This window comes from Lissotriton helveticus, chromosome 8 (assembly GCF_964261635.1).
Source record: "Lissotriton helveticus chromosome 8, aLisHel1.1, whole genome shotgun sequence".
NCBI classification, from domain to species: domain Eukaryota; kingdom Metazoa; phylum Chordata; class Amphibia; order Caudata; family Salamandridae; genus Lissotriton; species Lissotriton helveticus.
The window spans coordinates 399,362,027-399,389,931 of record NC_136069.1 but is presented as its reverse complement, the minus strand read 5'-3'; the positions used below and the strand labels follow the sequence as shown (position 1 = coordinate 399,389,931).

The following is a 27,905-nucleotide window of genomic DNA, read 5'->3' as shown; positions in this document are numbered from 1 at the left end:
TGATGGATTCGTAGCGGCTAGTCCAGCCGCGGAAAGAACCCCGCTGTGTTCCACAGCCCAGGCTGGCGCCTAATCACGCTAGCTGAAGGGGCAGGCGAGGGCTTAATGGAAGGTTTACAGTGCAGCCTCCCAGAAGAGAAACGAGCACTAACCCACTGTGGAACTTTATTTGAATATGACAGCACACTAGCAAAACTTTATTGTCCACTGCACTCAATTGACCAGAAGACAGTGCGAGCTGTCCCCGCCCTACTCAGCGAGCGTCATAAAGTGTTCAGGTGCCGTGGATTGCTGTGTGGTATTTCAACAGTCCGCCTTTGAAGAAGTGCGCACAGCGCACGAAACGCGTCGGCGTATGGACTCCCTTGATATTTAATGCTGTTTTCGGATGTGATGCTGCAGCTTTCATGATTAAAGCTAAGAACATACTTACCTGCTGAGTGGCTCTTTCCATGAGGACAACCGAGGGGTCACCTTCGTTTTGATGGATTCGTAGCGGCTAGTCCAGCCGCGGAAAGAACCCCGCTGTGTTCCACAGCCCAGGCTGGCGCCTAATCACGCTAGCTGAAGGGGCAGGCGAGGGCTTAATGGAAGGTTTACAGTGCAGCCTCCCAGAAGAGAAACGAGCACTAACCCACTGTGGAACTTTATTTGAATATGACAGCACACTAGCAAAACTTTATTGTCCACTGCACTCAATTGACCAGAAGACAGTGCGAGCTGTCCCCGCCCTACTCAGCGAGCGTCATAAAGTGTTCAGGTGCCGTGGATTGCTGTGTGGTATTTCAACAGTCCGCCTTTGAAGAAGTGCGCACAGCGCACGAAACGCGTCGGCGTATGGACTCCCTTGATATTTAATGCTGTTTTCGGATGTGATGCTGCAGCTTTCATGATTAAAGCTAAGAACATACTTACCTGCTGAGTGGCTCTTTCCATGAGGACAACCGAGGGGTCACCTTCGTTTTGATGGATTCGTAGCGGCTAGTCCAGCCGCGGAAAGAACCCCGCTGTGTTCCACAGCCCAGGCTGGCGCCTAATCACGCTAGCTGAAGGGGCAGGCGAGGGCTTAATGGAAGGTTTACAGTGCAGCCTCCCAGAAGAGAAACGAGCACTAACCCACTGTGGAACTTTATTTGAATATGACAGCACACTAGCAAAACTTTATTGTCCACTGCACTCAATTGACCAGAAGACAGTGCGAGCTGTCCCCGCCCTACTCAGCGAGCGTCATAAAGTGTTCAGGTGCCGTGGATTGCTGTGTGGTATTTCAACAGTCCGCCTTTGAAGAAGTGCGCACAGCGCACGAAACGCGTCGGCGTATGGACTCCCTTGATATTTAATGCTGTTTTCGGATGTGATGCTGCAGCTTTCATGATTAAAGCTAAGAACATACTTACCTGCTGAGTGGCTCTTTCCATGAGGACAACCGAGGGGTCACCTTCGTTTTGATGGATATATATATATATATATATATATATATATATATATATATATATATATATATATATATATATATATATATATATATATATATATATATATATATATATATATATATATATATATATATATATATATATAATCTTAAATATATTTTCCATACTTGGAAAAGGCATTCGCTGTAATGTCTTTCAAATCTGGAGGGCTGATACTCTCCCCTCAATGCTCGCCACTGACATTCATGGACAGCTTTTCCATTGCAAATGGATACCAACCCCTGTGCAGTATTCAATGTTTTCTTGACCAATGTAGTGGTTGTAAACCATTGGTACATAGCCTTACGAGTTCCAAGGAAGAGGTGATTCCCCTTTAACATGCAACGTGGGTTTTGTGAGTTACCGCTACATTTGTGACTTGTTGTGTCACTTTACTTGTGATTCCCCTTTAACATGCAACGTGGGTTTTGTGAGTTACCGCTACATTTGTGACTTGTAGTGTCACTTTACTACATTGCAATATAGAGCACTGCAGGATTTATAAAGGCTGAATCCTTTGTAAGTCAGGTCCCCCATATCATGTGTGCAAGGGTGAATGAAAAGAGTATCTGTGTCAGCTCATTAATCCCAGGTATTTCTCCTAGTATCATTCTACTGCCATGGTAACAAGGCTCGGCGTTTTGACAACTAAGGTATGAGATTTTAGTCTGGAAGTGTGGAAGTGCAAAGTCTACCCCTCGACTTCTACAGTGGATGCCTACTTGGTATGCTAACATTAATGTGCTGAATTATTTTACCTACTTCACGTTCATTAAAGTGATTTACCAACTTCTGTCTAAAATAGAAGAACATGATGCAAATGCGCAGGAATCTGTGTATTACAACAGCATTTGATGAGGTACGAATGATTTCGGAAAAGCATTGAGAATGTATTGTTTTCTACTGTGTGACTCCTCATCTTTAATACACAGAAAACAAATGGGAGTATTGTCTCTGTAGTCTCTGGTAACTTGGATATGTAAAATTGACTCCAGCTCTTGAAGTGTTGTCATCCTGAATTCTATATCGAGCGTGGGATCCATCCTCTCTGCCTCTTTACAAAACACATATAGCCTTGGGAAACGTTCAGAGCGAATGTGAAGGGCAGAAGAATAACACAGGCAGAGTAAGCTGCTGTGAATTAATATTTTGTAAGACGAGTCTCTATCCTGTAGAGAATAAATATTATCCAGAGATAGTCGCCACTTTTCTGACATCACAAAAAGGGGAATGCCTTTTATGGCCACTGCTTAAGGGGAAAAAAAACAACAACCCTTAGGGAGAAGATTTTTAATGCATAATTGACTGAGATCATAGACGCTCGTGCAACTTATCAGGCGTGTGCTAGGTGAATGAAAACCGTTTAACACCACCGCGCTGTAATTGGAGCAACTTATGCATGTGGATATGAGTCTATTAAACAGGAGAGCTTTGGCAAAGGTTACTGATGCAATTTAGACTTTTACTGATTAGGTTTAATGTGCTGGAAGGAAATGGAAGGAGCGAGGATCCACCATATGAGCCTGGAAGCCATCTACATTTCATTGAGGAATCCCAAATATATGTGAAGTGTATTCGATATTTATATTCTTTTTTTAAATGATAAGTAAAATATTTGGTCAAACTATAATTATATTGGCATATCAGCTTAGAAAACTGCGCAATGAATGTGTAATGGCTCTGACTTCTAGAAACACCGTAAAAGGAAAGGCGGGTCACATATTTATTCAGAAAACTATAGATATACAAGCATAGCAGGGATGCATTAACATTTGAAAGTCACGTGCATTATTCAAAAATGCTCTTGAAGTGATCACCAAAGTATTCTATGTTTTTGGAAAATGTTTTTTGTTACTATTATGAGTGGAAATTGCGGCTGCCCGAAGCCACCGCAGGAGGCAATTCAAGAGGGCAGCCCTCTAGTGGCATCAGGCACCCCCCCCCTCCTGAGGGGGCAGGGACTCTGGTGGAGTCCCCTTCCTGGGCGTGGGCGGTGCTGCTTCATGTCCGGTGCGCGAGGCAGGGTGAGGGGTATATAGACCCCCCCACCATGCAGACGGCCTCTTTCGTGGCAGTACGTGAAGAATGCTCAATGCCACGCCCAATTCTTGCTGGAGTGCCTCAGGGATCTATCCTAGGACCATTCCTCTTCAACATATACACAAACGACATCCCCACAGACCTAAAGAAGACTGATCTTGCCCTTTACGCCGATGATGTTGCAGTCCTCTCCCAATCGTTCAGCGACAAAGAAGTGGCTAAGAACCTGGAGATATCGCTCTGCAGACTCTCCAAGTGGTACAGCGACTGGCAGATCACCCTGAACACAAGCAAAACCACAGCAACATTATTCACCAGGAAGCTGAACAGGAAACACCCACAGATCCTCCTCAATTCAATTCAATTCAAAATATCTTTATTCGATTGTTGTGTGCAATCATAAAAGTACAAATAAATTACAGTTGTACAATTTAAAAAGAGAATATAAAAATACAGTAATTCATTGGATTCGTAAGCAAGACAATTACATTTTTAGAGTGCAATTACAATTATAAATACATTTGTAAAGTGCAGTTATGTAGTCATACGTTTCCTAATCATCACATTCCTTAGGAACAAAGCTGTTGTCGCTACAGATACATGATTATCTAACGCTTGCATACTAATCATCGCCGCACGGCAATGACGAAATCCTAAAACTCTTAAGAATGGCAATAGGAAAATTTTCCTCATTTCATGATGCAGTTTACAAAATAAGAATACATGAATGGTACTCTGGCGGAGACATTATAACAGGGACAACATAGTAGATCGTGCGTCCAGTTGTTAATCGTAGGAAAGCTAACCAATCTGTGGAAGATATTGAATCTGAAGCGTGAAAGTAAGAAACGCTCATAGTTGTTATTTAACTAGATGAAATAGGGCTAAATCTTAAAAGTTGCTAAAACCAATTGGTGCTGCTGGACAGGTTTTAAGACCTCCACAGCAACCAGGTGAGATTCTAAGAGGGCTAAACACTCCTTTTTCAAATCTTTTCGTGAGATTTCTGAAATATCCAAGGGGTTCGAGAAATATTCCTCTCTCCCAATATCTTTCAAGAAGTTAAAAACATACTTCACCCAAGGTATTTTAGTAGCACCTTCCAATTTCAAAATGTCTGTTAGAACAGCTCTGTTTAAGTGTGTTGCCTCTTGAGTCCAGAGTCTGTGCCATAACAGCACTGGCTCTACTTTGATCAAATCTGAGATGTAACAGAGGCCTAATTCAGAGTGACAGTTAAAATTGGAGGAGCTTTTGGGGAGTGCCAATATATATTTTAAAAAGGAGTTTTCAGGAACCTGAATAGGTAATGAGTTTGCAAAACCCCAGACCCCGCTACCGTAGGTAGCACCTGCTACACATTTGGCTTTGTATATTTTTATCAGTTCTACAGGGGGTCTGGTCCCTAATTTTCTAGAAAAGATTTTAAGAGCAGCGGTTGATCTAGTAAGCTCAAGTTTTTTCGCAGAGACAGCTTGGGACCATGTCTCATTTTGGGCAAAAAGTATCCATAAGTAAGAAAAATGTTTAGCGAATTAGAGCTTCTGTCGCGCTATAAAAATTGGCCTCTTAGATTTAATTTGTCTGCCACAATACATAGTGAAAGTCTTAGAAGTATTGACTTTCAGGCCTAACTCATTCATGAAGCGGGAAAAGCTGTCAACCACCCGCTGTAGACCCACTTGAGTACGTGACATGAGTACAGCGTCGTCAGCGTACAAAAGTGCTGGTATTGGGCGACCACCTATAAATGGGGGATCCAAATTGTCTTTGCACAAGGCTTCTTCCAATCCATTTATGTACAAATTAAAAAGGAAGGGGGCCAGGACGCAGCCCTGTCTGACCCCACTCCTAATTGGTATTTGGTCTGTGCACTCTCCCTTAAGGCCATAGCGAACGCGGGCCGACGCGTTGCTGTAAAAACGTTTAGGATAATAAATAATGTTTAAATCAACCCCTAGTTTTTCCAATATCATCCACAGTTTAGAATGCACCACACAATCAAACGCGGCCGAGAGATCCACGAAGGCCAGAAACAAGTTACCTTGTTTAGCCCTCGTGTATTTCCCGACCAGCATCATCAAATTCAGTCCCTGTTCTACGGTCCCCAGGCCAGAACGAAAACCATACTGAAGATCGGACAGAACGGAGTTTGCCTCCGCCCAGCCCAAAAGTCGGTCCAGAATGACTCTACCCGCTATTTTAGTAAAGGAGTCCAGTAGAGAAATGGGCCTATAGCAGGCTGGATCCTGTCTATTTCCTTTATTATAAATCGGGACAATGACAGATTCCACCCAGGTGGGGAGGAAGTCAGTAGCACAACTGGCATTGAGCACCTGGACCAGAAGGGGCGCCCACAGAGATGGAATACTTTTAAATAAATCTATGGGAACCCCGTCTGGGCCAGGCGCCTTAGCGCCCTTACTTCTACTCAGGGCCTTTTCAACCTCCTCGAGAGTAAAGAAAAGGTCGTTACTCGGGGGATAGTGAGAAAAGGGGATCAAAGACCCCATATGTTCTTCACCTTCATGCTCTCCTCCCTCATATACTCTCGAGAAGTGACTAACCCAGTCTGTTTCAGGTATTGCTATATCTATTTTTGGCCCCACCTCCTCACTAAGAAAAGGGGTTCTCACTGTCTTCCAAAAGCTCGCGCTGTCGTTTCTTTTGGAAGCTAAATGAAGAGCCTCCCAGGCTTCTGACCTCAGGGTATTTTTCCTGTCTCTAATGGCCGTTTTGTAATCTTTCCTGAGTCTGCGGATGTCCTCTGCAGATTTAGTTTTTTTATGCAGCGCCTTTTTTAGGGCTGTATAAGCCCTGGTGCATCTGGAATCAAACCAGCCTCCCTCCTTCTTCTGATTCTTCAGTTGCCTAGTCAGGGAGTTTTTAATTTCGTTCGAAATAACTAGAAAGGATGCAAGGTAAGTTTCAGGTGGTAAATCTGTCTCTAGGCATATAGCTATTTCTAAAAAACATTTTTCAGATCCTTCTCAATGGGGAAGAGAAAACAGCAGCTCCTACCTGGGGGTTACTCTGGACTCCAAACTCAGCTGGAGAAACCACATAGAAAAGACTTGCCAGAAAGCAGCAACCAAACTGGCAGCATTATACCCACTCCTGAAGACCAAGTCGATGCCCATGCAGAGGAAGGTGCGAGCAATCACCGCAATAATTCGACCAACTATGACATACGCTTCACCAGTTTGGAGTGGCTGCCGCCCGCAGCTTCGGAAAGACCTACAGAGACTACAGAGCAAGGCCTTACGGATTGCAGCAGGTGCTCCTATGTTCACACGAACAGCAGACCTCCATAGAGACCTAGGCGTTGAGATGATGAACGACCATCTCCTCAAACTCAACAGGACATTCTACAAAGGACTGGATCAAAAAGAAAACCCACTGATCAGGAAACTTGCAGACATTTCTACAAACCCATTTGACCGCTACCCTCGTCCCATTACAGCAATGACCTTGTGAAACCGGAAACAGCAACTAAAAAACAAACCTCAAAATACATGTGAAGCAATGAGCCTACCGCCTCAGCATCTAAAAAATTAATCACTGCCTGAGGGCAAACGCCCCCACAGGCAACCTAAAACCTTTGCTGTCTGACGGTAAATCGCCTCGGCAGACACCCAAAACTCATCACTATCAGAAGGCAACCGCTGCGGCAGCCATCACAAGCTCATCACCGCCAGAAGACATTTGACAGATGAAAACAAGACTCTGCAATAAAAACTTGCTGACACCTTCTGCAAACCAAACTGCCCGCAACCCTGGGCCTATCACAGCGCTGACCTTGTGATACAACCTCAACTGTGACAAAGCGTCACACATCAATAGGACAACCTAAACAGCGACTAAAAAACTCGAAATGAATGTGGAGTAATGAGGCTACTGCCTCGGTATCCAAAAACTCACCACTGTCAGAAGGCATCTGACAGACGAAAACAAGACATAGACGCAGACGGCCTCTTTGTCGTGCCGAAAACTGCACGGCTGCTGCCTCGCTGGAAACGTCTTCATGAGGGGTCGTTCAAGAACCCCTAGCCACGCCTTCGCGAGGGGTCGATCAGGAATCCTGTTGCCATCGAGGAGGAGGTTACTTGTGTCACCCTCGCCAATTACGAGGCTCTGGCCCGGGAGTTCATCGCGATCCCCAGGCAACCCCCTCACCCCCCGGTGAAGTGTTGGGCGTGGGGTGACCGGGCCGAGTTGGTGTCCCAGGGAGATTAACAGCTCGGCCCATTTGGCCAACCCCAGGGCAGTCGATGTTACCGCACTATCACTGCAACTGGTCAGTGTCCCAGCGATACAACCCCTCCTTGCGCCCATTGGGCGATCTACTAAACAAGCCCGGGTACCGGCGCAGCCGGTCCGCATGGGCTGCCAGAGTGTGTGCATATTTTGAATTTGGCAGGGAGGTGGCATCCTTTTAAGATGGCTCGACAGTGGTAGGAACGAGACTGGGGGGAGAAAGCATGTATGTGGGGGATGCAGAAGTTTCCCCCAAACTCTGGGGGGACCTCCCGGCGGCCGGTTTTGTGCAGTGGGCGCCTCGCTTCTCTTGCTCCGGCCCCCTTGCACGGCCGGCATGGGCCTGTCTTGTGTTAGGGTCTTGATTGCGGTATGGGCTGCGTGAGAGGTGTGTTCGGGAGTGACCACATTTCTAACTTAGGGGATGGCTGAATTAATACAGCTGCAGACTTTGGCCATGGGGGACATGGAGGCGATCCTGCGCGGTGGCTCTATCAAACAATGCGGGAACTATAGACAATTGTAACACTTATTTGTGCAATGGGGTCCTGTAAATAGCACAAGGCACCTGAACCCTCAGAGAAGGTGGGGGGTTTTTAGCTATTTGCTGCGACTCGATTGTTTGTGTAGGCGAGTGCTGCCGCTTTGCTTTCCCGGTACTCGCGTGCGTCTATGCTGTTGGGGGGGCACAAGCGCCATCTAAGACGCCGCCCATTGCGCTAGGGCCTTAGCGACCACATTGCACCTTCACCAGGGATAGTAGCCAAGGACCCGGGTGGGGGTCTCACTGTTCGCTCGGCGCTCGGGGGTCATGGTCATATTGTGGTACAATCTGCTGGGTGAATGTGCCTATGGGCTGACGTGGTTGCCTAGTAGAAAAGTTCTACAGCTTTTAGGACGCGGTCAACCACCCAGTATCAGCGGTGCAGGGGTGGATTATATTACAGAATGCTTAGTTTGCCATTGCATAGGTCACCCTGTTAGAGTATAGTATACTCAGCCTGGAGGATTTCATGCTCTGTATTGCAGGTGATGTTAATGCATTGAATGAAACAGAAAATATGCAAGGGATGTATTTGTGTATCTGTATTAATGCCAAGCGTGTATTTATTTGGCTCAATGACAAGTTATTCAGAGCAACTGTACTAATGAATGAATATGCATACATTTAATGCTACTGTGCAAAGGTAAAATTCAATATTATTTATGCAGTACATGGAAACTGATAAGAGAAAAATACTTGGTTTATCACCTTTCAGTTTGTGTCTTGCAATGGCCTTGCACACTGGAACAACCTGAAAACGTACCATGGCATGCACCATATATGCAGTGTTATATGCTACTTAATATACGATGTCTCATGCAAAACAATACAAATAACGATAAAATGTTAAACCTCACCTGTTGATGCCGTCCCCTGGCTTGGTAGTTCGGGCTGGACTGTTTCCATGAGGCACAGGGTCAATACTGATTTGCATATTGCCAGGTCTAAAGTGGGGTGGCATGGTGAACAAAAGAATGATGGATTTAACCCAGAACTCTTGACTGGTGGTGAATGTTTTGCTTTGTTCTGCATTGAGTTCTTCAATTGTGTGTCTTTTGCTTCCTCGCCCTAAGTGCGCTGGGTATGCCGAGGCATGGGTCCCGGGCTCACTGTGCCACTGGATTCAAGCTATCCTGGTTGCTAAGGTTTGAAACCCTGAAACCGGTCCTAGGATGCTTGTTTCCAGTCCACTGAGGACCTGGCTTGGCAGTTCGGGCTGGATTGTGCCCATGAGGCTCAATGTCAAGACTGATTTGCACATGGCCAGGTCTAAACTGGGGTTGCATGGTGAGCAAAAGAATGATGGATTTAACCCAGATCTCTTGACTGGGGGTGAATGTTTTGCTTTGTTCTGCATTGAGTTCTTTAATTGTGTGTCTTTTGCTTCCTCGCCCTAAGTGCGCTGGGTATGCCGAGGCGTGGGTCCCAGGCTCACCGTGCCACTGGATTTAAGCTATCCTGGTTGCTAAGGTGTGAAACCCTGAAACCGGTCCTAGGATGCTTGTTTCCAGTCCACGGAGGACCTGGCTTGGCAGTTTGGGCTGGATTGTTCCCATGAGGCACAGGGAGAAGACTGATTTGCATATGGACAGATCTAAACAGGTGTGGCATAATGAGCAGAAGAATGATGGATTTAACTCATATCTCTTGACTTGGGTGAATGTTTTGATTTTGTCTGCATTCCGTCCTTCAATTGTGTGTCTTTTGCTCAATCCCGAGCAGGTCCTGCTCACGATCGATGATATATACAAAAAGTCTTCTATAGTGACTGTGTAGTTATACTTAGGACAGAGTTTCCACTGAAATTACATTATTGTTTCCTTGATAGCGTTGGCACCATTAAAAAAATCAGCATGAAAGTTTCTAAAAATATTGATCTGATTTGCGATTAGCATGGAAAGTTGTGGGCAGATCCAGCAAGGAAATCAGGGAAAGGAAACGGGGTTACAAAAAATTACTTTTACCTGCTTGTCTCTGCCTTACTGGAAACAAATGCTGAACAGAATTATGCTCATGTCAAGAATGTAGAATTTTCCTTAAGAAACTGCCTTTTGCTTGGTTTAGTACAAATTCATTCAGTTTTCAAGAAATTAGTGCCTAGGCAATGTAAAGCCTGAGTTGGCCACCCGCAGTAATGTGGGTACAATGCCTTGCTGAAGGCTAGGACCTGTAGCCAATGCCTGCTGTCCACATCTAGAAGCTGGGCACAAAAGTGTTTGGCTATTAAGTGCCAGCACCATTTGCCACTTCTTGCTGAAAAGAGGTGTCTAGGCAAGGGGGATTTGGGTCAGTAGGATCCAACTGGTGGATGTGGTACATAATCAAACAAGCATTGGCATAGCCAATCGGTCTCGCTTTTGGGACCTTATAAGTATTTAGGTATGCAGCAGAACACCAACTGTTGCATGGCTAAACACTTATAAGATCGCAAATGCGAGACCTATTGGCTATGCTAATGCTTGTTTTCTTTGCAATAAAAACATTTTGTTTCGTTACTCGTGCACATTTATGTCTACATCGCACTGCCCTCCAAGGAAGAGATATTTCTATAGGGCACTCCTAATCCTCAATATTTTGCATGTTACTATGACTTGTTATCCTGAATTTAAAACATCTCCAGGTCACAAAATATAAATGGAGTATACAATACAGTTCTGCAGAGCTGCTTCTTCGTTGAATGAAATACTTCGAAAGGCACTTGCAAAATTATAAGATCTGACCTTAGTAAGTGTGAATCTTTTTCTTTAAGTATAGGCAATGGAAATTAAAGAAAATTCAAGTGGAAAATATAAATTAAAAAAATTAGAGATTGACACAACAGCCCTCGCACTGAAGTGCACTACGTTTTAGGCAAATGTGCACCTCTGATAACAAACAAGCATTGGTAAAGCCACAAGGGCTCTTCATCTAACCAAATGACTTTGGCAATGGTTTTAGCGATGCTGTACAGCATTCCCAATGCTTTGTGGTATGTCTAAAGAGCAGGGAAAAAGAAAAAGCCTACAACGTGTCTGGCTGTGACCTTTTGTAGGCACACGGAGTATGCCAACAAAATGACAAACGTCCTTTTATAATTGTATTTACCTATCGGAGTTGGATCAGTAAATAAAAACATAAAGCAACTTGGAGGGCGCTGATGAGGGAAACATGGGGGGCAGAAACAACACTGAGGGAGGAGGGAAACGAAGACAAGCACATGGGTGGGAGCAAGATGGAACTGGAGTGGGAAGAAACAAATGGACAAGAAAGCAACACTGGTGTAGAAACACACAAGGGGAGCGCAACATGGAAGGGGTGGGTAGAAGCACATGGAAGAGAGAAATCTAACACAAGTGCAGCAGAGGGGGTGGAGAGAAGTACACGAGGGAGACATGTGGAAAACAAGGTACCCGCATGGATTGCTTAAACAAAAGAAAAAAGGTAGTGCCTGAAATGTAAGAAGAGGAAGGACGTAAGTAATGCCAAAGAACGGGATACATAATTTCCCGGAATATGCTGCAAATTTTGCATTTCTTGCCACATAATTAGCATTTTCCCCGCTGCTTAATTTAGTGGATCATGAGTCATTCATCGTCATGTAGTTCCAGTAGTCAAGGGTTTTCTGGGGATGTGCATTTGGAGCCCTATTTATGGAAACCAATTTATAGGGCTCTATTTATCGAACTGAATTTAAAAGTGCTACTCCTAGACTGTATTTAACAGTCTGCTTATGTTAAGGAATTAGTATCCAGTATCCTCAACCACTACGGAGACTCTAGGAACTCTTGCAGAGACTGTATGGTTTCAATCAGAAGATCCCAAAAAAAGGCTTGATGTCGTGATGGAAACCAAATAGTCCAGTAATCGTATGGTGGAATCAGGAGAAGCACACAAAAGTGAGTTGAGTAGGTAAGGCGAGTAGCACAGGAGGGTTAGATGTTAGCACAGGAGGGTCAGATGTTGGTACAGGAGGGGTCATGAGAACAGGCGAAAAAATTACCAAAGGGAAAGAGAGAAAACAAGAGCAAGGGAAAAGGGACCGAAAAACGGGGCACAAATGGAGGGGAGGAGTTAGGGATGGGTGCGAGGAAACAGGCAGAGTCAGCAGAGAGGCAAAGAGGGCAGGAGAGAAGATGTTCCAGAGTCAAAGAGAGAGACACACTCTTCAGGGTAAAAGCAGAGTAGCGGAGGAAGAATGAGCAGGAAAGGAGGGTGAGAGGCTAGTGGTACAGTGCAAAGGTGGCGGGGGAACAAGAATGGTGGTGATAGGAGTGACATGTACAATTATAGAGGGTTGAAAATGGCATAGGTAAAGATAAAACTAAGAATCGGTTGTCCAGGCGTGCAAAATGCACGACACTCAACGTCGCCCACATTTTAGGCTTCTGTGACCTGAGCCCAACCACAAGAATGAAACAAGCATTGGCAGCGCGGCCGTGAAAGTAACGCGGCTGCACGTCCGTAAAAGTGATCGCATCAAGCAAAAGGGATCACGATCGCGGGGACGCGCTCTGTGGTGGGGAGGGGCCGAACGAGGTGCTTGGGAGAGCAAAGAAAGTAAAGGGTGCCACGAGGAATGCGCACAACAGCAAAAGCAGGCTGGCGAGTGGTGTGCGCTCACCATGAGGAGAGAGGAAAGCCATATGGCGCCTCTGCTTGTCATTCCGCGCGTAACCGCACGCTCTATGCCTGCCAAAAGCGTGTGGTAGCACTTTGAAAACCCACACACTAAATGTCTCGCCGAGCAGCGCATGCGCTGGTTCAGGCGATACCTAAAAAAGAACAGAAATTAACTGAAAAGTAAGATTTTAGTTTTTTTCATAAAGCCTCAGTGTACATTTAAGAAGAATATGAAATTCAATTAGAAACTCAGTTAAAGTACAGATATGATTGGAAACGGAAACCATAAAGCCACTGAAGCATGCACCGCATTTGGCTTGCGAGTTATGGTTTTCATGAATGTTGTGAGACTTATGGTTTGCAACCTAAACAGATCTTACAAATTTCAATGAGTTTTCAATTTGGGGGGGGGGTTAATTCCTAAGCATAACTGTTCTTTCATTGTGTTTTTTTATGACGTTCAGTGATTCAGTGAAAAAACTCAATTTAAGATGAAGTTATGGTTAGGACTGTTTGTATGTCTAAAAAACCTCTGAAATCTATTCAAAACACAGTTAAAATACAGATATGGTTACAAATTAATTACAATGTGCATGTAAGTATACGAGTTGTGGTACTCACTATAGTTATGCTTAGGTGAGAGTGTTAATTAAAAAGGCATTGTTTTATTTTCTTTATAACTTTGTCATCGTTCATTGAACCTCAATGAATGGTCAAATTCATCTGTTTTAATTAGACACTGCAAACTTTATGCAAATCCATCAAGGACGGTAGCAAAGGGTCAGGGGCAGTCAGAAAAAGCTAAATTTCCATTTTAAGTCCTATAATATTCTTTGCTCTCCCTCTACAAAAACGGCTCAATGGAATTCTACCAAACCTGGCATGTAAGTATAACTTTACTCAATGAAATGCCTTTGCTTGATTTGGTAGTTTTAGAGAAATTAGTATGTTACAAATGTTTCAAATGGTCTTGAAGGAGTTATAAATATTTGGACCATCTGTACACTCAATCTAAAAAGAAAATTGAATTGGATAGGGCGAGGGAGTTGTTTCTGTTGTGCAAAGCCGGCAGGATGTGCAGCCCTAAGGCTAGGTTACTGGACACAGAGGTTAAAAAAAGCTTCTGATTGACTGGCCACCATTACATGACACAGGGCTCAGTTCTTGCATCCTGGAAAACAATGAACAGAGCCAAAAGTGGCAGTGGGTCATTCACTGACCTTCTCGCTCAGTGGGGAAACCTAAACTGACAAACTTCTGAAGTTAAAATAAAAAATTATGTACGGTTGTGGAGTTAGCATACCCTGAGACAGGCTTTGCGAACACAAGCATGGCTCCAAGGTCTACAGACCCTGCCTTGGATTCCAGACACACTGTTCAAGGGGTCCGGAACCCATTCAACCCACTCGTGGATCAACAAAGATTCATTCCACAATCCCATGAGTCTCTGTGAGCTCATGTTCCCAAACTGGGGTGCCCAAACCCTTACAAATTAAGGAGGCGGGATCCATTTGGCTGTAAGAGACTATAATTAGTGGAGGTTGAACAGTGGGATTGAGCACAGATTCAGGCCAAAGGCCGTGCCATGCAGCCAAATCTGATGTCATTAGCCATGCAAAGCACAATCTGGCCACACTCAATGGGTTTGGCTCGAGCCCTGCTGGCAACCTCTGCTGTGGTCAGCCTTTTCTCTGTGTGCAGCTGAGGGTTCCCTATCTACAGAGGGCTCCATGCCGTGGATGGCCCAGCAGTTAACCCCCTTCAGCTGTGCACATGGTAGGTTTTGGCCACCACAAATGCTTGGGTGTGGTATCTGGCCTTAAGGCTAATATTGGCTGCTCACAGGTAAAGACAGTGTACAGTGGGGTTTGATAGACCCTGTAGCCCCTGAATAAACAAGTGTTAAAAAGAATAAGGGTGAAGTGTGACTGACCTAGACCTTTTTATTACTTTATTTGCAGTTGGAATTCATTCAATTCATTTATAATACGTACAATAGATAAAAAAGTAACAAAAATAAAAAACATTAGAAGAATAAAAACAAGAAAATAAAAATATTTGCATTCAGTTTTCGACACAATGTTTTAGATACAGACTAGCAGCTTAGCCAAAAAAGTAGGCAAACAGACAAAGTCACTAGTGCACCCCTACCTCCCACCCTCCTTCCTCACTCACTCACTCCGCACCACCCCCACGCCCCCAGGCGCAGCATCCATTCTTATGGCTCAGGGGCAGTGATCCACATCACCTTACGTCTCAAATACCGGTCTCCCTCTTCCTCTTCCTCCTGGACTTACCCCCCCACTCCCCAGATACACGTCTACAGCCTACGAACACCCTGGTCACACACTTCCCTCTTTCTCTCCCTCTCCTTGTTTTTAGGTGATGTATCAACACAGGCAAGGGTGCAACCGACACTGGATTCATGCTAAAACCCACTGCACGCGAGCTACGGTGGAGGACCAACATGCGACAAAGAGACAAACGGCCCAAAAGTAGCTCTTCACCACTGCCACGTGCCCTTCCCACCTATACACTAGCCGTTCTCTTCCTCCCCCCGCATTCCCTCCCTTGCCCCGGCCCCTCACCCCTCCTCACCCCTCCCCACCTGGCTTCCTCCCATTGTATTATTCAATGTTGTGATACGATTCCATCTGATGTATTCGTTCTATTTGAATCCATGTTATACGCGGTTATTGCACAAATAAAATACAACACAATGTCACTAGTGCATATGTTATTATGAAAAGTGCAGCTCAGACTTGGTGCTCAGCTGTTTTGATCTTATAAACCAAGGGGCATATTATCAAGAACAGGAGATCAAATTATCGCCGCTTTATCGGCAGGAAACACCAGAACCTGGGCTGCAATGGGAATTCACAAGGGCCTATTATCAAGCCCATTATCGCCGCTTTAGCGGCAGTTTACTGAAGATAAAGTGGCGATAATTTTATCACCTGTTCTTGATAATATGCCCCCAAGTCACTTGGAGAAATCTAGACACAGCCAACACAACCACATGGATAGCATCTGTTTTACAGATCCTTGATGTTTCTCTAAAATGCCTAATCCCCAGGGTTAAGCAATGTGGTTTAATTCACTTTCGGCGTAGTTGTTTGTATGCAGTTTCACATGGAGGGCAAATACCAAAATATGTCCTGGAATCTGATTTAGTACCTGCGAAGGATTCCAGTGGAAGAGAGCCCAGCCTTAATTGCACATACAGTTTCGTAGAGAGTGGAGTTTGTAGATAGTCTAAAACGTCCTCAAAATTAGAATCAAGATTTATGTTTAAAAAAGAGTTTACACAATTACAGGGAGAAGGTCAGTCTAGTGGTATGACAACAAAACCCCATATGCTCAAAGGAAACTGCTCACCAGGTGTAAATAGCTTGGCCAGTACTTGGCATAAGAAAAGTCTCCATCAGCCCACCCATTTGGCAGAACTTCGTCATTTGGAAGACTATGAGAGGAGGGTCGAATGTAGCCAAATGTTGCTCTAAGGCTAACATAGGTAGATACCTGACCTCCTACTCTCAGTAATCTCAGCCACAGTAGTTGTTCAAGATATGAGACAACTGATGGAGTGCAATGCAAGTGATAAACAAGTGCAATTTAAAAATGACTATAAGGACAAAAAATAAGTTTATTAGGTATTGTCCAAATGCCATGAGATAAAATGGGTCGCCTGATAGTATGAAACAAATTTACTATCTCCTGGCAAGTAGTGAGGTCGACATGTTTCAGACGTATGGCCAACTAGCCCGGCTTTCTTCAGGACCTAATAGTTGTTGAGTGCTACTGCAGGAAAAGCAATCAATGAAATGTGTTGTACATAATAGTTTACACGTGAAAGAATTAATAGATCAGTGGTTTATTACCACCCTACCCAACATGAATCCCATGTGTGTGTAGGTAAGAACTATTTCTTCATTCCCAGCTTTCTGTGGGAGTAAGCCCCACCTCAACCGGCAACTGCTCGGTGGTAGTGGCCCGCTCTGTCCGTTGGTACCTCTTTGCGATCTGCAAGCAGTGTGGGAGGTAAAAAAAAGAGTTTAAGCTTCCCAGCAAAGATGAATTAATAATTTTTTCTGGGCGCAGCATCAAAATGTCTTTTTCCCTATATACGAATTAGAAGGAATAGAGGCTGCATTTGACCAACATTCTCCCAACCCCAAATTAACTAAGGAATCTTTAATATACCTTAACCACATGGTCGTTGATGCTGTGGTCTACTGAAAACATCACACAACCCTGCTCTAAAATGGTCTAATTCTTTAGTAGACCAGATTCTGACCCAAGATAAAGTTGGTTTCAATCTGATGACCCTGCTTATCGGTTGAAGGGCTAGATCTAAATGCACAGGTAACAGAGGGTGCTCTGTGGAAGCCTTAGCAGCGATCTTATAAAAATATACTCTGAGGATACAAGGTCTTCAACTCCACAGTGGCCCCACAATTCTGCTCCACTGATTACCGCGTTAATGGCCCGTGCTCTAAGAATCTCCAGTGCAGGAGAAATGTGATGTTTCATAAGCTCCCTGAAGAATCTAGCTATGATGACACGCGGCCTGTGTTTAGGAATAGCTTGCTCTTTACAATTTGCTCACTCTACCAGAATCAGACAACCTAATTCCTAAAGAATCAAAGTTCTTTACTCTTTCCAGGACAGTGGTACCCAGAGGTATTCTGCACCTATAAGAACTCTTGGAATTAGTCACCCTTAATATGTTTTTTTTGAACATTGATCTCTTGCCCATTTTTGTGGCGAAATAAACCAAATTCCTCAATCAATCTCCAAAGATCTTTCTGCTTTTTTAAAAAAAATCAATAGGTTGTCATCGGTGAACATCAACTCCAGGAATTTTAGACCTGCTAATATGAGTGAACCATTCTCACAATTAGACAAACGTTCTATGCAGCCATTCATAAAGAAGCCAACTAATGTTGGTGTTAGCACACAACTCTGGCGCAACCCTCTTTAGATTTCTATTTTCCCCATTAATTCGCATTAGAGCCACTGCTGACCTGAGCAAAGTTGTTTGAATATAATCATATGATAATGGCAAGCATATCAGATAGAATTCCCAAAGCTAAAAGGACTTGCCATCATTTGTCACTTGGGACCATGTCAATATTTTTTTTGCAAATTATCGATTAAGCTAACCGTCTGATAATTACCTGGTTCATTGGTGGATCCCTTTTTACATCTCCACACCCTTCCATGTTTCTGGTATTGGGCCACCCTGCAAGATTGTATTATAAAAGAAATGTATATATAGTACCCATATGTCAAGGTTGGATCGGAAAAGATCAGCTAGGATCATATGCAAGCCAGGGTCTCCCCTAGTTTCTGTGCCTTAAGGGCTGCTGCAGTGTCAGCCATGGAAAAGAGAAGTGTTTGTTCAGTGCTAGGGGTGTTTTGCAAATACAGACTAGTGGATATTTTGAGCAGGAGATGTATCAGCAGCTTCTTTTGAATAGTGGGCTCCAAAGTGTGCTACCCACTCGCTGGCTAGAATATGTGCCTCTGGTTTATTATGTCCCCTCTTGCCCCATGTGTAATTAAATTCCAAAATAGCTTAAGGTCTTTTTTTTTGTCCGCTTCTAGAGGTTTTTCCATAGTCACATCCTGCCACGTCTTCTTTGCTGTCTTGACAAAAAGAAGGGGGACTGAGGGGGGGCTTTTTAAAGAGGTCCAAACTCCCTGCCCACCTGGGTCATGTTCTACAAAAAGAGATTGGCGCAGTTCCTCTGTGATTGGTGTCACCTACCAACTAATTAGTGGTGGTGAGAAAGGAGAGGGGTAGAGGAGGTAGTGGGATGGGGGATCCCGCTTGGGCGGAACTAGGGACCTCATACACCCAGCAACCTAGGTGTCATGCTTCATCATATGGACCTGCTCCTTGTTGAGCCGGCGCTGCAATGCTCAACGGGCACCCGCGAAGGGGCTCTTTATCGGAGATCTTTTGTTCCTTTGCCGTATGATGAAGTGCGGGTATGTAGCCCATGTGCGTGTAGATCAAGTGGTAGTGCAGTGGGTGCGTTTTATTTTAAAAAGATTGGATATTCCAAATTGATGCGTTTATTCTGGTTGGTAATCCACCTTAATAAAAAAGGATATATGTATACTAGAGTGGCAACAGCCCTGAGGAGGGGTATTTATTCAATCTTGTGCTCTACTCTATGGGTCGACACGTTTCTTGCCCTGTTGGTCAATAAGTACTGTGGCAATTCTTCAGGACCTATATATGTGCAATGTGTGAAAGAAGCGTGGTGTTTGGTATCTACACTAAATGGTGCTTCTGAATAGTTGCTACCAATAATGGTTGACTACATCACGTGTTCGAGTAGTCAAGACTTGAAGGACCTAAGGAAATAATATAAAACAGTGTGGAGAGAAAGGAGAGCATACCTATCAAAACTGTGTGATCTTAAAGTTGCCTTCAAATAGTACACACTGGCATTCCCTATGGTCCACACCTCCTATTTATTTTGTATTCATCAGTGCCAAAGTTGTTAAAAATGTTGTGAATTATCGCTGCTTTTTTGGCTTTTAAAGCCAAAAAAGCGGCAAATTGACCCTTGATAATATGCCCCTTACTTTTTTAATGCAGCTATTTCATTCAAACCTCTCTTGAGCTCTCCGCTGTCTTACTCTCACCATTAATGGTTTCACAAAAAACCCTCTGATCTTTTCAAAAAGTGCATAGTGGATTTCAAGAACTCTGCTAGGACAGTTTGTGTGCACTTTGAAGAGATCAAGTGCTATACTAGTACTTACATGGATAGAGCTTAGTACTGAGTCTCTAATCTCAAAGAGCACCCATTTTACATGTTCCATATTATTTATTTTAATTCAATAATTACTTTCTTGAATTAAGCCTTCTGATAAATTGTTCGTTAGTGAACCTGCCATATGGGGAATTATAGATTCATGATTACTCTCATCCCTTGGGGCCACATAAAAGTCAACCAACTTGCTCCACAACCCCAGGTTGACAAATAGATAGTCCAGATGGTTTCTGTAAGTTCCCCTTTTAAACGCTGGAGCAGACTTGCTATCAGAAGATAAACGACCATTGCACACAAGGAGGCCATGGGACAAGGTAATATTAGTAATTTGTAGAGCAGACTTTGGAAGAAATTTAACTGGACTGGCATCAATTGCAGATAAACACCAGTATGCATCCTCATTGCTGACTAAGTCACCAGCAAGTGCAGAGGGTTCAAAGTGGACATTGAAATCTCCATCAACTATAATTGCGCAGTCATTAAAGCATTTTTTTAAAAATCGGTCCAGGTGCATTAAATTAGGAGATTCTGTCGAACAGCTGGATAATCGGTTATATACATTAAACAACAATATAGCTTTATCATTGCATGGAAGTAACTTAAAAATACGTTTATCCTGGCATGGGCTAGGAAATTCCTTTACTGTGGACTGAGAGAGGTTTTTACGTATGTGCTTAAGCCACCCTCGGCGCGGCCTGCTGGAGAATTTCTAGCCACAATATGAAAGCTTCTAAAGTCTGGTCTGGTAGAAAGCAAATGAAAGGCATCATTTAAAAGACCCCAATGGCTATTCGAAGATTTAGATTTGAGACCTGCATTGTTTCAAGAGACAGCTGGAAAGTTCCCTGTGTTGGTCACTTCTGGTTTCTTTTGGGCTTCTAGAGCACACCTTGTAGAAATGAAAATCAGTGGGTAGTCTTCTAAGCAGCCAGCATGGTAGAATGAAGTAAAAGAGACATACTTGCACCTACTCCTGTTTATTTACAAGTTTATGTAGAGAGAAACCAAATATGGACAGGGGAATTATTCCAGTCGAACAGTGCCCATTAAAGTGGTCACTAGTAAAATTAAAGTGTCAACGGCGTTTGGATCCATTTGGAAAATGAATGGATCATCATCAGGACATTGAATTCATGCCTGTTAGATAGAGCATCATTAGCCAGAAGTAAAAGATTTGGAGTTCACAGCGGGCAAAGGAAGAGTCGCATTTGCATACTCAGCCGGCTCGGTCGCCGGTGTATAGATGAAAGAAGCTGGATAGCGGGATTCTTCTGTGCGTGATTACGCACAGAAGAATCCTGCTATGGATCGAAACGCCGTCGACACTTTAATAAACCTTATACGCCCAAAACCTTTGTTTATTTCGCTGTAAAGGTGTTCCTTGTGATTTGTTCTCATGACACTGTGTACTATGTGTAACAAACCAAAAAGCTTTGCCTGAGCCCCCTGTTGTTCATTTTCTCCCCTGTTGTGTACTCTACTGGCTAAGTAGGACACAGGCTTGTGTCTCATTTTATGTATTGCTGTGTACTATTGTCTCTATTGCTTACAAGCAAATATTAGACCTTTTTCCGGGTGGACAAGTCCACTTGTTATAGCAACAATTGAGTCTATATTCATTAGTTCGTTTCCTATTTTTTTTTCTTTCTGGGAACCACTAGTTATTCAAAATAATTGATTCCCAAGGTCCCTGGTCGACTTTTTTGGGTTCCCTTGTTGTTTCAGAAATTGTGGAGTCTAGTGAGACATAATGAGAGAAATATTTGAACATTTGAAAACCAAGGCGGCAATACTTTGCAAACATATGTCACAGGAGTTAAAAAGGTAGTTTTGGCAGCGTATGGAATAGGCCTCAAAAGCAAAAAAATAAAATACAAAAATAAATGTGATAATCTGAACATGGTTTGCATATATTTGAAAAAACATAAGTAAAACATGGCCTATCACAAAACTATTTGTAAAAAGAAATAGGAAAAAAAGGCAGTAAATGAAGCAAAGTTTGGACTGCCAACCCTGAGACTGACGTGGACTATTTCTCAGGTTGATGTACACGTTTGCAAAAGCATAATAAAGTTATTCACAGAGAAGACAGCCAACGGTTGAAATAGCCTAACCCACTTCCCATTGCTGTAGGTTGTGGTGAGTTGAAGTAAAATGACAATTACATCTAAACAGACCAATATGTTAAGAGGAGTGATCAAATATACTTATATAAGGATATACCTAAAAAGAGTGACACTTAAAGATGAGCCTTTTGGGGCACTGTAGGTCGAAGACCTGAAAACAAATGAATAGGGGGAGGTGGGGGTTGTTTGCATCCCAGTTGATACCAGGCAAGGTACGGTATTGGCTTGAATACCAGAAAGGAATAATCATCAGAAAAGGATGGTGTTCAGTGCATTGTCAAATGATGCAACAAATTTAAATCGAGTCCCAGAGGCAATGTTCCACTGCATCTTCAGCTAACACAGTATCTTCAGCTGTAAAAGGGCAGCAATCCCAATTCTAGAAGTATAAGTCTAGAAGTTTATTCACTTCTAGGAATCACAAGTGTTAAAAGTTCATGTGTTTTTTAGTACCTTAAAGGGAAGGAGCAATAGTGAGATGGGGCGTAAATTGCTCAGATCTAATGGTTCTACCAATATTTCCTCAACAGATGAACCATAAGAATGGGTTTCCAAACAGCTTGGTTAGAGACTAAAGTAATAGATCCATTCCCAAGGTGAGCAGGACATGAATTGAAGGGAGTGTCTGATATAATTGTACACAAGTTTCCTTGGAGTCTGGAGTAAGAGGGTGAAAAGGAACAGTGGGCTGATATATGAAGGAGTGATTTCCCTCTGGGGTAGTTTATGAAAAGTATATCAAATTTATTTAAATTTTATTATGGAAGAAATAAGAGAAAAAGTTAGACATTCACAAACCACTGATTAGAAACATTTCTGCAGATGTTTAGAAAGAGGTTTTTGACTGCTGCAAAGACTTAAAGGAACCATTTTGGACGGTTAGAACAGTTCAGCATTTTTATGCTTTGGTAAAAACATTGTAAGTGCTTCAAAGTGACTATTTTGGCAGCATTGATGTAACTGGAAAATCTCTCTCTCTCAGATATTTTGCATTGGTATTTTGACCCTGCTATTTCCCAACAGTCTTAAGAATCCAATGGATGTAAGCTTAATGTGCGCAAATGTTTAAGAAGTGCCATAAAAATCAAGATTGATGATGTAAATTCAATACAATTGGCAGTGTGATAAAGCATACAATCACCAGAACAATTAGGTAAAGAGACTAGGGGCCAGATGTAGGTGTCTAAATACCGGTCGGAAACGGCCGAAAATACCGATTTTCGGCCGTTTCCGACCGGTATTTGGACATTGGTATGTAGGGCTTTGAAAAACATACAGATTCGGTAATTTTACCGAATCGGTAATGTTGCAGATTCGGTAAAATTACCGAATCTGTATTTTCTTATGTAGGTAGCACTTGAAACAGTGCTACAGGGCCTTTAGAATTGGGAAACAACCTTTACAACGCAACTTTTACAACGCAGTACCATTACAACGAAACTTTTACAACGCAAAAACTATTACAACGCATGTATTTACAACGCATGTTTTTACAATGCAGGTACCTTTACAACGCATACCATTACAACGTAAGTATTGGTAAGTATATAATTATATTTAAAATGTTATATGTTTGGGTTTTGTTAAGGGGTATTTTTAGGGTTCAGGGTCAGTTTTCAGTTTTTGGGTAAAGGGGTATTTTTAGGGTTCAGGGTCAGTTTTCAGTTTTTGGGTAAAGGGGTATTTTTAGGGTTCAGGGTCAGTTTTCAGTTTTTGGGAAAAGGGGTATTTTTAGGGTTCAGGGTCAGTTTTCAGTTTTTGGGTAAAGGGGTATTTTTAGGGTTCAGGGTCAGTTTTCAGTTTTTGGGTAAAGGGGTATTTTTAGGGTTGAGGGTCAGTTTTCAGTTTTTGAGTAAAGGGGTATTTTTAGGGTTCAGGGTCAGTTTTCAGTTTTTGAGTAAAGGGGTATTTTTAGGGTTGAGGGTCAGTTTTCAGTTTGTGAGTAAAGGGGTATTTTTAGGGTTCAGGGTCAGTTTTCAGTTTTTGGGTAAAGGGGTATTTTTAGGGTTCAGGGTCAGTTTTCAGTTTTTGGGTAAAGGGGTATTTTTAGGGTTCAGGGTTAGTTTTGGGTTTTTGGGTAAAGGGGTATTTTTAGGGTTTAGGGTCAATTTTGGGTTTTTGGGTAAAGGGGTATTTTTAGGGTTCATGGTCAGTTTTGGGTTTTTGGGTAAAGGGGTATTTTTAGGGTTCAGGGTCAGTTTTCAGTTTTTGGGTAAAGGGGTATTTTTAGGGTTCAGGGTCAGTTTTCAGTTTTTGGCAAAAGGGGTATTTTTAGGGTTCAGGGTCAGTTTTCAGTTTTTGGGTAAAGGGGTATTTTTAGGGTTCAGGGTCAGTTTTCAGTTTTTGGGAAAAGGGGTATTTTTAGGGTTCAGGGTCAGTTTTCAGTTTTTGGGTAAAGGGGTATTTTTAGGGTTCAGGGTCAGTTTTCAGTTTTTGGGTAAAGGGGTATTTTTAGGGTTGAGGGTCAGTTTTCAGTTTTTGAGTAAAGGGGTATTTTTAGGGTTCAGGGTCAGTTTTCAGTTTTTGAGTAAAGGGGTATTTTTAGGGTTCAGGGTCAGTTTTCAGTTTTTGGGTAAAGGGGTATTTTTAGGGTTCAGGGTCAGTTTTCAGTTTTTGGGTAAAGGGGTATTTTTAGGGTTCAGGGTTAGTTTTGGGTTTTTGGGTAAAGGGGTATTTTTAGGGTTTAGGGTCAATTTTGGGTTTTTGGGTAAAGGGGTATTTTTAGGGTTCATGGTCAGTTTTGGGTTTTTGGGTAAAGGGGTATTTTTAGGGTTCAGGGTTAGTTTTGGGTTTTTGGGGTAAAGGTGTACAGGATAAATTAAATTAAATTAAATAAATAAATTAAATTAAATTTAAAAAAATTAATTAAATTAAATTAAATTAAATAATTAAATAATTAAATTACATTAAAATTAATTAAATTAAATTAAATTAAATAATTAAATTAAATTAGAATTAATTAAATTAATTAAATTAAATTAATTAAAATAAATTAAATTAAATTAAATAAATTACATGAAATTACATTAAATTACATAAAATTAACTAAATTAAATTAAAATAAATTAATTATATTAAATTACATTAAATACATTAATTAAATTAAATTATTCAAATTAAATAAATTAATTAAATTACATTAAAATAAATTAATTTTAATTAATTTATATTTCAGAAAATATTATATACTTACTAATACTTACGTTGTAATGGTATGCGTTGTAAAGGTATCTGCGTTGTAAATACATGCGTCGTAATGGTACTTCGTTGTAATGGATCCTGCGTTGTAAAAAATGCGTTGTAAAGGTAGTCGTTGTAAAAGTATGCGTTGTAACGTCATACATCCTTAGATTCCATGGTAAATAACGAATTCCAGTGTACATGCACATCTGTGCATGTACACCTAAGGGCATGTCTGTGTGTCACATGGCACACAAGCCAGGAACAGGGGTGCAACAGGGTGTCAAAGTGACATCCTGTCACCCTTGCAAATTCGTTAATTTTACCGATTCTGTAATTAGAGAATCGGTATTTCCCATTGATTCCTATGGGCTTCAAAGCCCATAGGAATCAATGGGCAATACCGATTCGGTATTTACAGAATCGGTAAATACCGAATCTTAACGATTCGGTATTTACAGATTCTGAAATACCTACATCTCCCCCCTTCATATTTACCACTTCTTAAATACCGAATCGGTAAAATTCGGTATTTAAGAAGTGGTTAATAAGAATTACCTACATCGGGCCCTAGATGAGAAACTAACACCAACCAGTTATTTTAGCCAATTATCTAGTCATACACCCATGGGAAAGATTTACCTGGGTAGTATAAAACATAAGTAAAATAGAGAAAGAGATCCAAAATCGTCAGGCGAAGTTAGACGTCAGGCCAAGCTAGAATAATCTGAGGGAGAGATGTTCTCAAAGGAGGTAGATTATGATTAGGGTGGAATGAGGTCAAGTGAGAAGCATGAATCCAACAGCGAAGAGACATTTTGACATTTGGGAGCATCAATCCAGATATTGAGATTGCCCAAAATCGTATGATAAGTGACCTTTATTAGTTTAGGGAACAAAGAAATACTTAAGAAATGGCCCAAAGTTCACAGGAGGGCATGAGAATTAAAGGCAATGATGCATTTAAGGGAAATGAGGAGGAAATCGGTATGATGAAAGGATTTCAGCAAATGTGGCTTGGCTGGTAAAAAACAGAAAGACTGTAAGTGAAGTAATAATTTAGACACACCACACCTGGCTGATACTGGCAGTTGAGATGTAGAATCTTATATCCAAGGGGACTGTGAGAGGTATATCAAGTTCTTAGAAATTTCACGGTCAGGTCTCCTTATTGAAATATACATATAAGTGTTGCTGACTTACCAGATCAGCAACATTATTCTAATTAAGAGGTAGGGGCCATATGTTAAGGAGAAAACAATAAGGAAGAAAGTGTTGAAGGAAACAGTGGTGTTCAGAAGGTCAGTTTGAGCCCTAAGTAAAAACTTTCTTTATAGAGTGGGGCAGAATGGCAGATGGAAAGGATAAAGCTGAAGGAGAAGGCAACTGGGTATGGAGCTAAGTTTAGAGCAGGCATAATTCATTCTCAGCAATGTCTCACAACTATAGATAATACAGTGATTCAAAGGAGAAGAGATTTGGGCCCTGAGCAGGCTGCAATGTGGACAGGTGCACATGGCCTTATTTTTGCACACATTTGTACTCCCGTAGTGCACCAGCAGCATGGTCACACACATAGAAGTATTAAGCATAGGATTTTGTAGGTTGGGGGTGGAGTTGTTGCTGGACAACAGCCATATTCCAGGGAACCACAATTTAAGAAAACATGTGGTGAAACCAATGTTATGTAGGAGCCCTGATTCTTCAGCTGTGCAGTTTACTACTGGGAACCAAAAGCAAATATAAATAAAAGGTGAAATGAGTAAAGAAGAGCAAGTCAAGCAAGCTAGAATAGGAAAGATTCTACACACAATATGTGAAATAAATAATTAAAACAATAAATGGAGCAGTGGAGTTCGGATCCCCTAACTTCCAAGGGAATAAAATATTTCTCCTAAAAAAATTAAAAGCACCAAGCTCATTCTACACTTCTAAAGTTAGAACTGTTAACCTGAACTTTGTGAATGCATCATTGCTTGCTGGGATTGGTGGGTTTAAGGGGGCTGTTCTTAGGTGTCTGACCACAAGAGATACATATCCTCCTTGGTAGTTGTTTAGTCCTTGCAGAGTTTCTACTGGTGGGTCTGAGCCTCCTACTGTTGCCCCACACCCCTGTAACGCATTGTCGTCTCCTGGAGCATACCAACTGACTTTATCATTATCTTGGGTTGATAAGGATAAAAAGATCTTTGCACCTTCCCCTTGGGAAAAAATTGTTGCCCATTGACTGACTTTTTAGATCACCCTAGGCTGCTACAGCTAAAAAAATAATTTCTACCTACATTTTGGGAATCGTTACTGACAGACTTGGTGGACCATGGGGGCAGTTCATAGTGTGCATCTGTTGTGGAATAGACATGTCCTTCTTTCCTCCTCAATCCTCCTCATGCAGGGACATCTTAAGGATTTCGTGGGCCCCGGGCCAGACATAATTTGGTCCCCCCGCTTGGAAAAACTCTGAATTTATTTTCCATTTTATTCAAGTCCTCAGCAACTAAGATCTAATCATTGACAATCCTCTTCATTCGCGCCCAAACATTTAAGGGGAACCCAGTCCTTCAGTGGGGCCCCATTTAGTGCAAAGCTTTTGAAGATTCATGAGATATTGGATACCTGAGAGCCCCTTCATATTGTGAAGGGGGGCACATCATGATTGTGGTATTGTAGTGTAGTTCCTACATTCCCTATAGGCTCTGCGCATTGGAATAATATATCCTATAGATGTGACTTAGGACTTATGTCTACTAGGTCTCTATCGAATATATTAGACTTAATTGTGAGTGCCAGCTAGCTCAGAGGTCACTAGAAATGTTCTCGAGTTCACAAGAAGGGATTTCGTTTCTGACAACCGCATAAACATGACAACTTTGTTTCCCCAAGATAAAACTGA

General features: G+C 42.3%; 1 protein-coding gene across 2 annotated transcripts in view; it reads left to right on the top strand.

The window, feature by feature from the left end:
• TRPC4 (transient receptor potential cation channel subfamily C member 4) overlaps positions 1–27,905 on the top strand; it is a 1,462,580-nt gene that overhangs the window by 703,909 nt on the left and 730,766 nt on the right. The window lies entirely within an intron of this gene.